The 11215-nt window shown below is 35.5% G+C and overlaps 1 long non-coding RNA gene across 1 annotated transcript in view; it reads left to right on the top strand.

Annotated features, from left to right (window-relative positions):
- The first annotated feature begins 3617 nt into the window (after nucleotides 1-3617).
- Nucleotides 3618-11215, top strand: part of LOC128313905 (uncharacterized) — a 379913-nt gene continuing 372315 nt past the window's right edge. Inside the window, exons 1-2 of the long non-coding RNA XR_008294996.1 lie at nucleotides 3618-3908; nucleotides 8591-8664. This is a non-coding gene — a long non-coding RNA (uncharacterized LOC128313905). The remainder of the gene's footprint in view (nucleotides 3909-8590; nucleotides 8665-11215) is intronic.

The following is an 11215-nucleotide window of genomic DNA, read 5'->3' as shown; positions in this document are numbered from 1 at the left end:
CAACAGCTAGCATGAGTTGCCAGTCATGTGAGTGAGCCATCTTGACATGCCAGACTAATTGAGCCCCCATTTGTCTGCAGCCTCATGCAACAGGGCACGAGATAGAAGAATCACCAACTTAAGCCCAGTTATCATAAGAACAGTAAAAGATAATAGTTATAAACCACTAAATTTTGGGTTTATTTATTATGTTGCAATAGATACCAGGCACAGGAATAAATGGGGGTAATTCAAGGATCTACTATTCAAGATACTCTTTGTACCGCATAGCAGAGTTCAGTCAAAAGAATATGCTATTGCCTTGACTTTTTTGTTTGTTTGTTTAGCAGTCCAACAAAGAATGTTTAAAAATGTAATCATTTTAAGAAATGTAATCAATCACATGGGAAGCTTGGGTGGCTCAGTTGGTAAAGTGTCCAACTCTTCATTTTAGCCCAGGTAGTGGTCTCATGGTTCTTGAGATTAAACCCTGTGACCAGCTTTGTGCTCATGGCGCAGAGCCTACTTGGGATTCTCCCTCTCTCTCCGCCCCTCCCCTGCTCACTCTCTCTTCCTCTCAAAATAAACATTTAAAAAATGTAATCAATCACATTTGTGTTACACATACCTTGAAAGCAAAATTATACTCTTGTTTTGATATAATGATAAATGTATATAGTAGTCCTTTCTGTGAATGGTCTAATTCATGACAGAGAGTTCACTCTTCTCTATTTTCCATGTTTTTTTTTCCATTTCTCATGTTTTTGAAGAAACACTTCAACTATTGCCTAAACATCTGTAACCATTTTATTTCTATTTTTTTTCTGATATGGAGTAGTTCTGGTTAGATAAATAGAAAGATAGAGAATTATTAACATTTTCATTACATCATTTTCCCTGAAAGATCTTTTCAGTTCCTACATTTCACCAGTATTTCCTGCTGCTACATGGCTACTTAATGCTCAGGTTATGTTTAAACCATGTTTTGCCCCAGAAATGTGGAATTTGTACCAAAATTTAACTAGTTATCAATTGAAATTATATCTAAAATATTTGTTTTGTTTGGTAGTTGCCAAGCAATAGCAGCTCAATGAACTGAAACACTTTAAACACCACAAAATTGAAACAATTGATGAATTTGCAACTAAAAGTTTCCATAAAAGAACTTCCCCATGTTTACTTTGGTCTACTTCTATCTCAAACTTTATTCCTTTAATTATATACCAAGTCAGTCAAATACCAGTATCTAAATTGATTTGTTTATGATCAGGATAAACAAATGTATAGCCAAGTGAGACATCTGGGGAAGTCTTCAAATGTTAACCACAGCATTTTCACAAAACACATTTTGAAATTTTTTATTGTTGTTGCAATCTTTGCCGTAGAGATGGACTAAGGTTATGCCCTTTCCTTTTCTTATAATCTTTGACTCAAAAAGAGGAAGGATAATTAATGGTTGGTATAGTCTGGGAAATGCTATCAGCTTTTAGCAGACTTATTAAAGCATGTTTAGTTTTTAAGAACATACTGTGTGTTTTAACTGGCTGTCTATTGAAACTCTCACGAGTTCATGAGGTCATATAAACATAGGAGGATGTAAATACTCTGAAAATCAAAGTGAAGAAAATGAAGAAGATCAAAGTGATCTAGTTTACAGCTTTCCTGGAATGTGAGGCCAGATTTTGAATTCTTTCCCCAATGATACTAACCATGTACTTTGTAGACCAAGCATGCATGTGGCACGTTACTGAAAATGCTGTTTAACTTATTGACTTATAGGCACTTTCCATTTTTCTTAAACGGAAGTGAAAAAATACAACTGGAACAAATTAAGAATATTAGAATAACCTGGAAACTTCAAATAGAGTTTAGAAGTATTTGGAGGGAGGGATGTTAAGAAATAACAGGTAGATTCTTTCAACATCTCCTTCACAATTGGGCATAAATGTAGTTTTCTCCACAAAAACAATAGATTGTTACTCTGAAATCAATATTAATTATAAAACTGTAAGTGGACAGGACGTTTAAGAGGTTATATATTGCTTGTGACAATTAGAAATATTTTAAAAAGAAAACATTTCCAAAATCAAGATACTGCTTAAAAAAAATATTTTAGTCTCTATACAGAAACTTTTCATGTGTATTGCAGTGAACATAGTAGATGAGGGCACATAGTGAACACAGTGGACAGGAGGACATGTGACTGGGTGAGATGCCCCTTTACTGCAGTCCTATCATTTTTCCTTCACCTCCCCAGCTCCATGGTCTACTTTGCTCTTAGGGGGTTTGAGGATTTTAGGAGTAGCTCCTCCCATTTTAAATTTCTACTTAGGAGCTCTGCTAGTGGCATGCCCACTGTGTTGTTTTCTTACAGTGTGGTCTCAGAGTTGAGAGAAGAAAAAGAGTGAAAGGGGTCATTTCAAGTAGAACAATGCATTACACCTCAATTTGCTCCTCTTTTCCTCCAATGCCTGTTCCCTTCCTGTCCCTTCTTCTTCCATCACAATACCTCTCTCATGCATGCACTCTATTTAATCTTTGGCAGTTTGCAGCTAGATGTATTCAAGTGACTAAATTCTTAAATGGGGGTGTTTCAAGAAAGAGTGTTCTAGAGAAGCCTCCAGAAATCTTCCTTAAGGGTCAGTTGGCCCATGCACTTGGCCCTTTTTCTTTGCCCCCCCTCTTTCCATATGCCGCCTGCATGAATACCAGCTTGCTCCATGGGGAGAAAGGACACACCCTAGAGATGATGAATGCTCGTGAACTGGAAGGAACCCAAAGTTCCTAAGGACTTGTTAAAATAGAGCTACTGACCTAATTCTAGACAACCAAGCTATGGGACTTCCTGGAGAAAAATATATTTCTATCTCACGTAAGCCTTTTTTTTTTTTTTTTTTGAGTAGTGGCATTTCTTTCCCCAACTAAACATAATTCCAATGAATATAGTTAAAATCAGAGTTTTCAACCTGTCTGTGGATTTATGATTATATTTAGCCTTTGATTTGAGGTTTACATTCTGGGCCAAATGCCATTTAAAATATATCAAGAAATTATTGAACATTTATCGTATGTAAAGTACTTTTGTCCAAAGAATGTTGAGCTGATCTCTATGAAAACAAAAACTTATTGGCAGTCGTCTGTACCCTGTAGGCAAAGGCAGCAGCCCAAGGAAAAGTGACTTTGTAACTTTATTAAAAAAGCAAAAACAAAAAACAAAACAAAAATAAATGTAAATCTATGCATCTTCATCCCCCTTTCCCCCATTCTTCCTATCAACTAAAAAGCCACGAAAACCATTTTAACCTTGCTAATAAATGTGGCATTTACCACAATGTTTTCTCCCTCCATTTTTACCTACACTAACCTTGTCGAAGGAGGACGACGAATGTTAAAATCAGCACTGAGAACTTCTCACCTGGCACGGTGTATTGGCCTCGGGCGTGTGGGCAGACTTGCTTTGGGCAAAAATTCCAAGTGGTTGTTAATGTATAAATCCTTCCAAGCAATACAGTTTAGAACCTAATGCCCTTTACAGATTCTTTTGTGTCCCTCGATACAATGCGCTAAGTTCCAAAGACCGTGCAGTATTTTTGCAGGAAGCAAGGTAGAAGGGTAACCTAGAGGTCAGATACCAAAAGTGAACCAAGCTCGGCGCGTTCTCTCTTCCGCGGGCGCGATTTTGGTCTCCTTTCCTCAGAGCAGCTTCCCTGGGAACACTGCTCCGCCCTCAAGATGGCGGCCAGGTGGAACCTTCCACAGAGAGCGTGGGTCAGCCTCTCCACAGGATTTGGTTTGGAACCTGAGCTAAGTCGCCCCGCTAGGCCCACAAGCAGCCTGCCGGTTCTCCGCAGCAGGATCTGGCGGAGAGGCAGAGGTTGCTAACACTGTGTGCGGGGCGCGCCCCGCAGCTCCCTGGATGCAACAAGGAGGTGAGATCGATGTGCAAAAGGAACCGTCTGGTGGAAGCACAGGGCCAGGTTGTCTCTTTCAGATTTTTTCTGTGAAACATTTCTGTGAACTCAGGGGGGGGAAAAAAACCAAACCAACAGCACAGATTGAGTGGGATTTTACAGCAGGGAGTATCGATGATGTTAGAGTTGATTTTCCCTTTCATCTTTTATTTCATATTTGACAGCGTCTGCTTATGTATTTGTAAGATGACTCCGAACAAACCTGAGCAGATGCCCTACAAGGTTAAAGGAAATAGGGGCGAAATAATTTCCCAGTTTTTATTACGATGTTTAAGTAGTGTTCTACAGGGGAATGAATCTGTCTTTAAAATACATCTTTCTCTGTGCTGTTTCCTTTTCTGAGGAAAAAAAAAAGGCAACAAAACCGTCATTTTAGCAAGTTTTAATGACTATATTTTAAAGGATTTAAAATAGTTTTCAAAAAGACCGTGACTTAGGAAAACCGAAAGGATACTCATCCCCGTTTTCTAGTGTACCCTGTACTCTCGTGGGGTGTTCTTACAAGATCTGAGATACAGTTTTATTCATATCCTTAACAGATTGAGGAACTGCCTTTTCCCAGCCAATGCGTCCTATTACATCTGAGAAAGTCTGCTAGAGACTGCAAGCTATTTTTCAATTTATTCCCAATTTGATGACCATATTTCTTTGAAAGAAAATTATTTTCAGGGAAAATTAATGGAATATCTGAAGCAAAATTAAGAAAAAGTGGGCAAAGATTGAGAATGAGATGAATAAACTACAGAATAACAAGATTTTGTTTGTTTTTTTTTCCAAAAGGAGAAAATTTACAGTAGTTACCTTTCCTCCCCTAACTTCCCCCAATTCTCCTCCACTTTTTCTTCAAATCCCTTACCTTTCAGTTCTGAACACACACACACACACACACACACACACACACACACACACACACACGTTCCTTCAGGCCAACGCTCAATTCCCTTACCTGTTTTGACAAGAAATGCATACTGCAGTCACACGCCAGAGGCCATGGTTATACCAAAGTCACAGGTCAATAAAGATCACTTACATTTCTTATGAGCCTTTTTATCTTCCTTTTCTCCCATGTGGGCAGGGCCAGCAGAAAGGGAAAGACAGAAATGTCAAGGGGTCGGGGCTGTCAAAGAAACCCCTACTCCCTCCAAATAACTTGATGGCCCTTAAACTTTTGCTACCTTGCCTTAGGAAAAATGGCCTTTTCTCTTCTCCTCCTCCTCACAAGGTGTTCTTCTCCCTTTCAAAATGAAGTTAAAGCTTTGACCCCGCTTTCTTGATGATATACAATATAAAGTAAAAAGAAAAGATTGGTAGATTTTCCTTAAAATTGTCCTTTAAAAGGAACAATTTTACAACTGCATCGTATTTTAGTTTAACATATTTGACATATGTTCTGTGAGTTCATACATGTTTTTTTGAAGGTCATAAAGGTAGGCTTTGCACAATTAAGTGGACTTCACATTGGGAAGTTTCAGCTACCTTTTCTAATGTGTTCTTTATTGCTAGTGTTTACATGATCATTTTTCTTCTGTAAGTGAGCATATGCATAATTGGAGAGTATGACTAGAAATAGTATTATCATTATGAAATCCATTCTATCCAGATAATACTGAACATAAAAGAAACAGTTAACCTTCTAGCCATTCCTTTTTTTCTCTGTTTTGGAAATTTAAAAATATTGTAAAAATATTGAAGTTTTATTTCTCAAGTTTCTGATTCAACAGTATACCAAACAAACACATTCTTTAAAAGTATCCATGATCAGAAGGTGATTCAGGGGCCTCAGTAATTTTCAAGGAATGACCTAAAGTTGATCAATAATAGCATATTGTTAGGTCAAAATTATTATTAGAAATAGAATTTAGATCCTGATTCCCATGTAAGTGTTTAAAGTCAGATCATGTTTTATGTATACATGCTGGTATATATATACACACACATACATACATATACCTACATATATACGCATACATATATGTATGCGTATATATGTAGGTATATGTATGTACATGTATATATATATATATATATATATATTTGTTTTTGTCTTGAAATTGTACACGAGAGAGGGAGAACTGGTTTTCAATGTTTAATGGACAGTGGAATCTTTAGAAAAAATTACTAATTGTAATAAAAACACAAGATTTGAGTACACATCTCCTTTCTGTCTTTTCAATGAAAGATACAAGATTTTCCAAAATTAACTGGAAGGTTAATAGAAAAAAAAGTTACTATCTAATTAGGTAGGCAAAGGCAAACAGATTGTTCAAGAAAACATTCCTTTCAGGGACAATTAGGACATATCGAGTGAGATAAAAAAAAATGTAACCATCATTAATAAATTAGACTATTGAAACAGTTTAAAAGATTCAGGTTTGATTTTTCATTTGTGAGATAAATGTAGATGTGTCTAATAGTATGTATGAAATTGATTATAAGCTAGGACTCTGAACCTCTGGCCTGGACTTGTCTCACCAAATTTAATGGATGAAAATTGGAAATTGTTAGACTCCCTACTTATGGTCCCATAATTATAAGCTTATAAGCGATAGGATAAAGATTGGTATTTTGTTCTCCTGCTGATCTACATTTAGTCAGTCTTAATTGAAGAACTGCTATGTATTTATTTACAAATCCAATTTATAGAATTGAATACAATTAAGAAATAAAACAGTGATTGGATATTATATTTACAAACGTGGGGAGACTTGGGGAACTTCAGTCATTAATGATATTTGCTTAATTTTATGAAGATTATATATAGTTCAATAACTCATTTTCCTCCCATGGTAGTCTTTTTTTTTTTTTTTTTGGCAAAGAACATTTAGTATTGTATAAGTTACCTATTTGTATTAATTGTCTTCACTTGTCACCTAGTAAAATACACTGCATCAATTTGAAAAGAGATTTGAGGGGAGCCCTGGTGGCTCAGTTGGTTAGGTGTCCAACTCTTGGTTTTAGTTCAGGTCATGATCTCATAGTTCTTGAATTTGAGTCCCTTATCAGGCTCTGCACTGGCAGCACAGAGCCTGCTTGAGATTCTTCCTCTCTCTGTGCCTCTCCCCCTCTTGTGCTGTCTCTCTCTCTCTCTCTCTCAAAAAAAAAAAAAAAAAAGATGTGAGTTGGAAAAACTTTAGTTTTCTTAAAAATACATATCTCATATCGTATCAAAGGGATTTTTCCACAATATGTTTACATTTGATCATGTGTAATACTTCTCAAGAATAGGTTTAGTTGGGGCTCCTGGGTGGCTTAGTTAAGCGTCTGACTCGATTTCAGCTCAGATCTTGATCTCATGGTTTGTGAGATTGAGCCCTACATTGGGCTCTGTGCTGATATAGTGGAGCCTGCTTGGGATTGTCTCTCTCTTTTTTCCTCTCTCTCTCTGTCTGCCTCCCTCCAGCCAGCTTGTGCACACTCTCTCTCTCAAAAATAAATAAACATTAAAAAAAAAAAAGGTTTAGTCATGATTTAATGTGTTATAAAAGATGATTCTGTTCCATAGAAAGTGTTTTTAAATAGTGTAAGAATTTATTTTCAAAGTCTAAAATTATTGATCCCTTAGTTAAAGGAAAATAGGTAGTTTTATGATCAGCATATTTGTTGTAATAATAAAATGCATATTCACTTAGCCTAGGAATATGGCTCAGAAAATAAATTAGCAAGCTGTTTCAAACTTCTTGTCACCTGATTTATCTTCAGACTTTCCCTATAGCGGTGCTTTAAAAATCATGAGAGAAAAGCCTATTTATTCATGACTTATTTCAAGGTGTTTTTGCAGTGCTGGGATCTTTATTTTAAATTGATTTTTATAAATATATTCATAATTGCCCTCACTTGGCCATACTTAGCATTGACTGCTTCCCTTTTGAATCAAGATAGATTAAAAAAAAATAGACAAATCACGTTTAAAAGTACAAACGGTCATGCTTAATTTCAAACCACAAACTGTCAAAACCCTGTATTCTCCTCACCCCGTCATTTAAACCTGATAAGTAAACCCACTTGAGGAATGTTTATATGCCCCAACGCTTTTGGACAAGTTCACTGACAGAACACATTCTTTGAAGAACTATATCACAACCGCTTATCTCCCTGAGTGTTACCCCAAACCCTGTCAGTGCTAATGATATCAGGACATGATTTAAATAAATTCTTTTGAGAGTGGCTATGGGTATTCCTGCATTCAAATCACAAATATGGGAATTTTGGCTGTGAACGTGGGCAACAGATACTTCAACATGCACAGCATTCTGTTCACATATGAGAAGCTTTAATAGAGAAGAGCTGTGGAGAAGCATTGCTGTCACTCTGGGGTTTAAGATACAACTTCTGCCTTCCCTAAGCAGGAAAAAAAAAAGGGGGTGATATACTTCTGTGTAGATTGCATATATGTATATCACGGTTCTATCAGAGTGAAGGAGAAAAAAATAATGCAGTTATTTTTAACGTGGTAAATATATAGGTAATGTTGGTTCTCTACGTGGTAGCAGTGAGTGCAAATTGTGTGTCCCTCCCATCTTCTGTTTTCTCATATCATAAATGAGGTATTTTTTTTTCCTTTCTTTGACGGAATCAAGCCATTGAAATCTATATGAATGATGCTGTGAATTCTGGGACTAAATCTATATCTTAATTTTCAGCACAATGACGTCTCTTCTTTCAATGGAAATTATTCTTCAAGGAATTTCCATTTTTCAACATTATTTCTCCATATGTAAGTAATCTTTTAATTTATTTTAATATCAAAATAAATACTTTGGAACAATAATTTGTATGCGTTTTTGCATCCAGAGGCTTTTGTGATAGTGATTCTTATGTTACGACCTTTCCATGTAGTTCATTTGTTTAGTTAGCAAAATGATTATTGAATGTCCATAGGTGGCAAAGTAGCATCAAAAGTTACTGCATTTAATGTGTAGATTAAATTTGACAAGTAATTAGAAGTGGTTTAGTCCTAAACAACAAATGAACTTCTTTTTATTTATAATGGCTTTAAATTTTTTTTTTAAGTTTACGTATTTATTTTGAGAGAGACAGAGACAGCACAAGTGGGACAGGGGCAGAGAGAGAGAGAGGGAGGGAGAGAAAGAACCCCAAGCAGGCTCAGTGCTGCCAGCTGCAGAGCTGGACGCAGGGCTCAAAGTCACAAACTGTGAGATCATGAGCTGAGCTGAAACCAAGAGTCGGCCACTTAACCGATTGAGCCACCCAGGTGCCTCTCTAGTGGCTTTTAATATAAAGGTATCTTTTGACTTTTACTGCTCAATTTTTTGAAAAAGTAAAATATGACATATGAAACAAATTCTCCCAGTTGTTATGTATTCTGGAATAGTTTAGTGTGTTGGAACCTCTTTTTAAAAATCCATAGAAAATATGTATTTCACCTATTTTCAAGGTCACCACGTTAATTTATTAATTTTTATTATTTATTTTGAGTTTTCAGGCCTTTTTAGTTGAGGTAAAATTGGTATATGACATTTTATTAGTTTTAGAGGCATACCATAATAATTCAATATTTGTATGCACTACCAATAGATTACCATTGTCTAGGTGCTGTATGTCACCATGAAGTTGACCCTGTTCATATTTTGCCCACCCTCCAACTCTCCTTCCCACAATATGTATATACACACACATATGGATAAAGAAGTCATTACATGTGTAATGTCTAAGTATCCAATGATGGATACTTAGAAGGTTGTTTCCATATGTTGGCTATTGTAAGTAATGCCGCAGTGAATGTAGGGGTGCATATTTTCTTTTCATTCTGTTTTCATTTTTGTCAGAGAAATACCCAGAAGCAAAATTGCTGGATGACATAGTAGACCATTGTTAATTTGGGGGGAAATTCTATATTATTTTCCATAGTGTGTGCATCAATATCATTCCCACCAATAGTGCACAAGGGTTGCTTTGTCTCCATATCCTCTCCAACACTTGTTGTTTCTTGTCTTTTTGAGAATGGCTATTATAATAGGTGTGAAGTGATACTCATTATGGTTTTTGATTGCATTTCCCTGATAATTAGGATGATAATGAACATCGTTTAATATGCCTTTTGGCCATCCATATGTCTTCTTTGAAAAAATAACTATTTACCTTGTCCATTTTTAATCGGATTGTTTGTTTTTAATTGTTTTGTTTGTATTGAGTTGAGTTCTTTATATATTTTGCAGATTAACCCTTTATCAGATATATGATTTGCAAACATTTTCTCCTTTTCAGTAGAGTGCCCTTTCGTTTTGTCAATAGTTTCCTTTGCTTTGTGGAAGTTTTTACTAATTTTTATTTTTGCTCTTATTGCTTCACTTTTTGAGTCATTTTCAAAAATTCAATGCCAAGACTAATATCAAGGTGCTCACTGCCTAGGTTTTCTTCTAGGTGTTTTCCTGGTTCTATTTAAATCTTTAATCCACTTTGAGTTAATTTTTACATTTGGTGTAAAATAGTGGCCTAGTTACATTCTTTTGCCTATGGTTGTCCAGGTTTCCCAGTACCCTTTATTGAAGAGACCATCCATGCTTCATTGTATATTCTTGGCTTCTTTTTCATAAATTAACTGACATATATATGTGGTATTATTCCTGGGCTTCTGTTCGGTTCATGTATCTGTTTTTAGGCCAATACCATCGATTTTGATTATGTAGCTTTCTACTATAGTTTGAAATCAGGGAGCATGATACCTCCAGTTTTAGTCTTCTTTCTCAAGATTGCTTTGGGTATTTGGGGTCTTGTCTGGTTTTAAAGAAATTTTAGAATTTGTTCTATTACATTGAAAACTGTCATTGGAGCGGGGAGGTGCAGAACAGTAAAAAAGAAAAAGAAAAAAAAAGAAAAATGTTATTGGACTGTAGATGGTGTGAGTATTTTAACAATGTTATGTTTCAATAATGAGGACGGAATATTTATTATTCCCATTTATTTAAGTCTTCTTCAGTTTTTTTTCATCAGTGTCTTATAGTTTTTAGTGCACAATTCTTTCACCTCATTGGTTACGTTTATTCCTACCTGTTTTACTGGTTGATTTTTTTGAAGCATTTATAAATTGGATTGTTTTCTTAATTTGTTTTTTTTTGAAAATTATTGTATAGACATTGTATTATATTGTTATTAGTATACAGAAATGTAATAGATTTTTGTATATTGATTTGTTACCCTGCAACTTTACTGAATTCATTTATTTCAACAGTTTTTGGCATAGATTTTAAAGTTTTCTATACATAATATGTCCACTGTGAATAATGATAGCTTTACTTCTTTCTTTC

This window comes from Acinonyx jubatus, chromosome C1 (assembly GCF_027475565.1).
Source record: "Acinonyx jubatus isolate Ajub_Pintada_27869175 chromosome C1, VMU_Ajub_asm_v1.0, whole genome shotgun sequence".
Classification (NCBI taxonomy): Eukaryota; Metazoa; Chordata; class Mammalia; order Carnivora; family Felidae; genus Acinonyx; species Acinonyx jubatus.
This window is presented reverse-complemented; position numbering and strand designations above follow the sequence as displayed.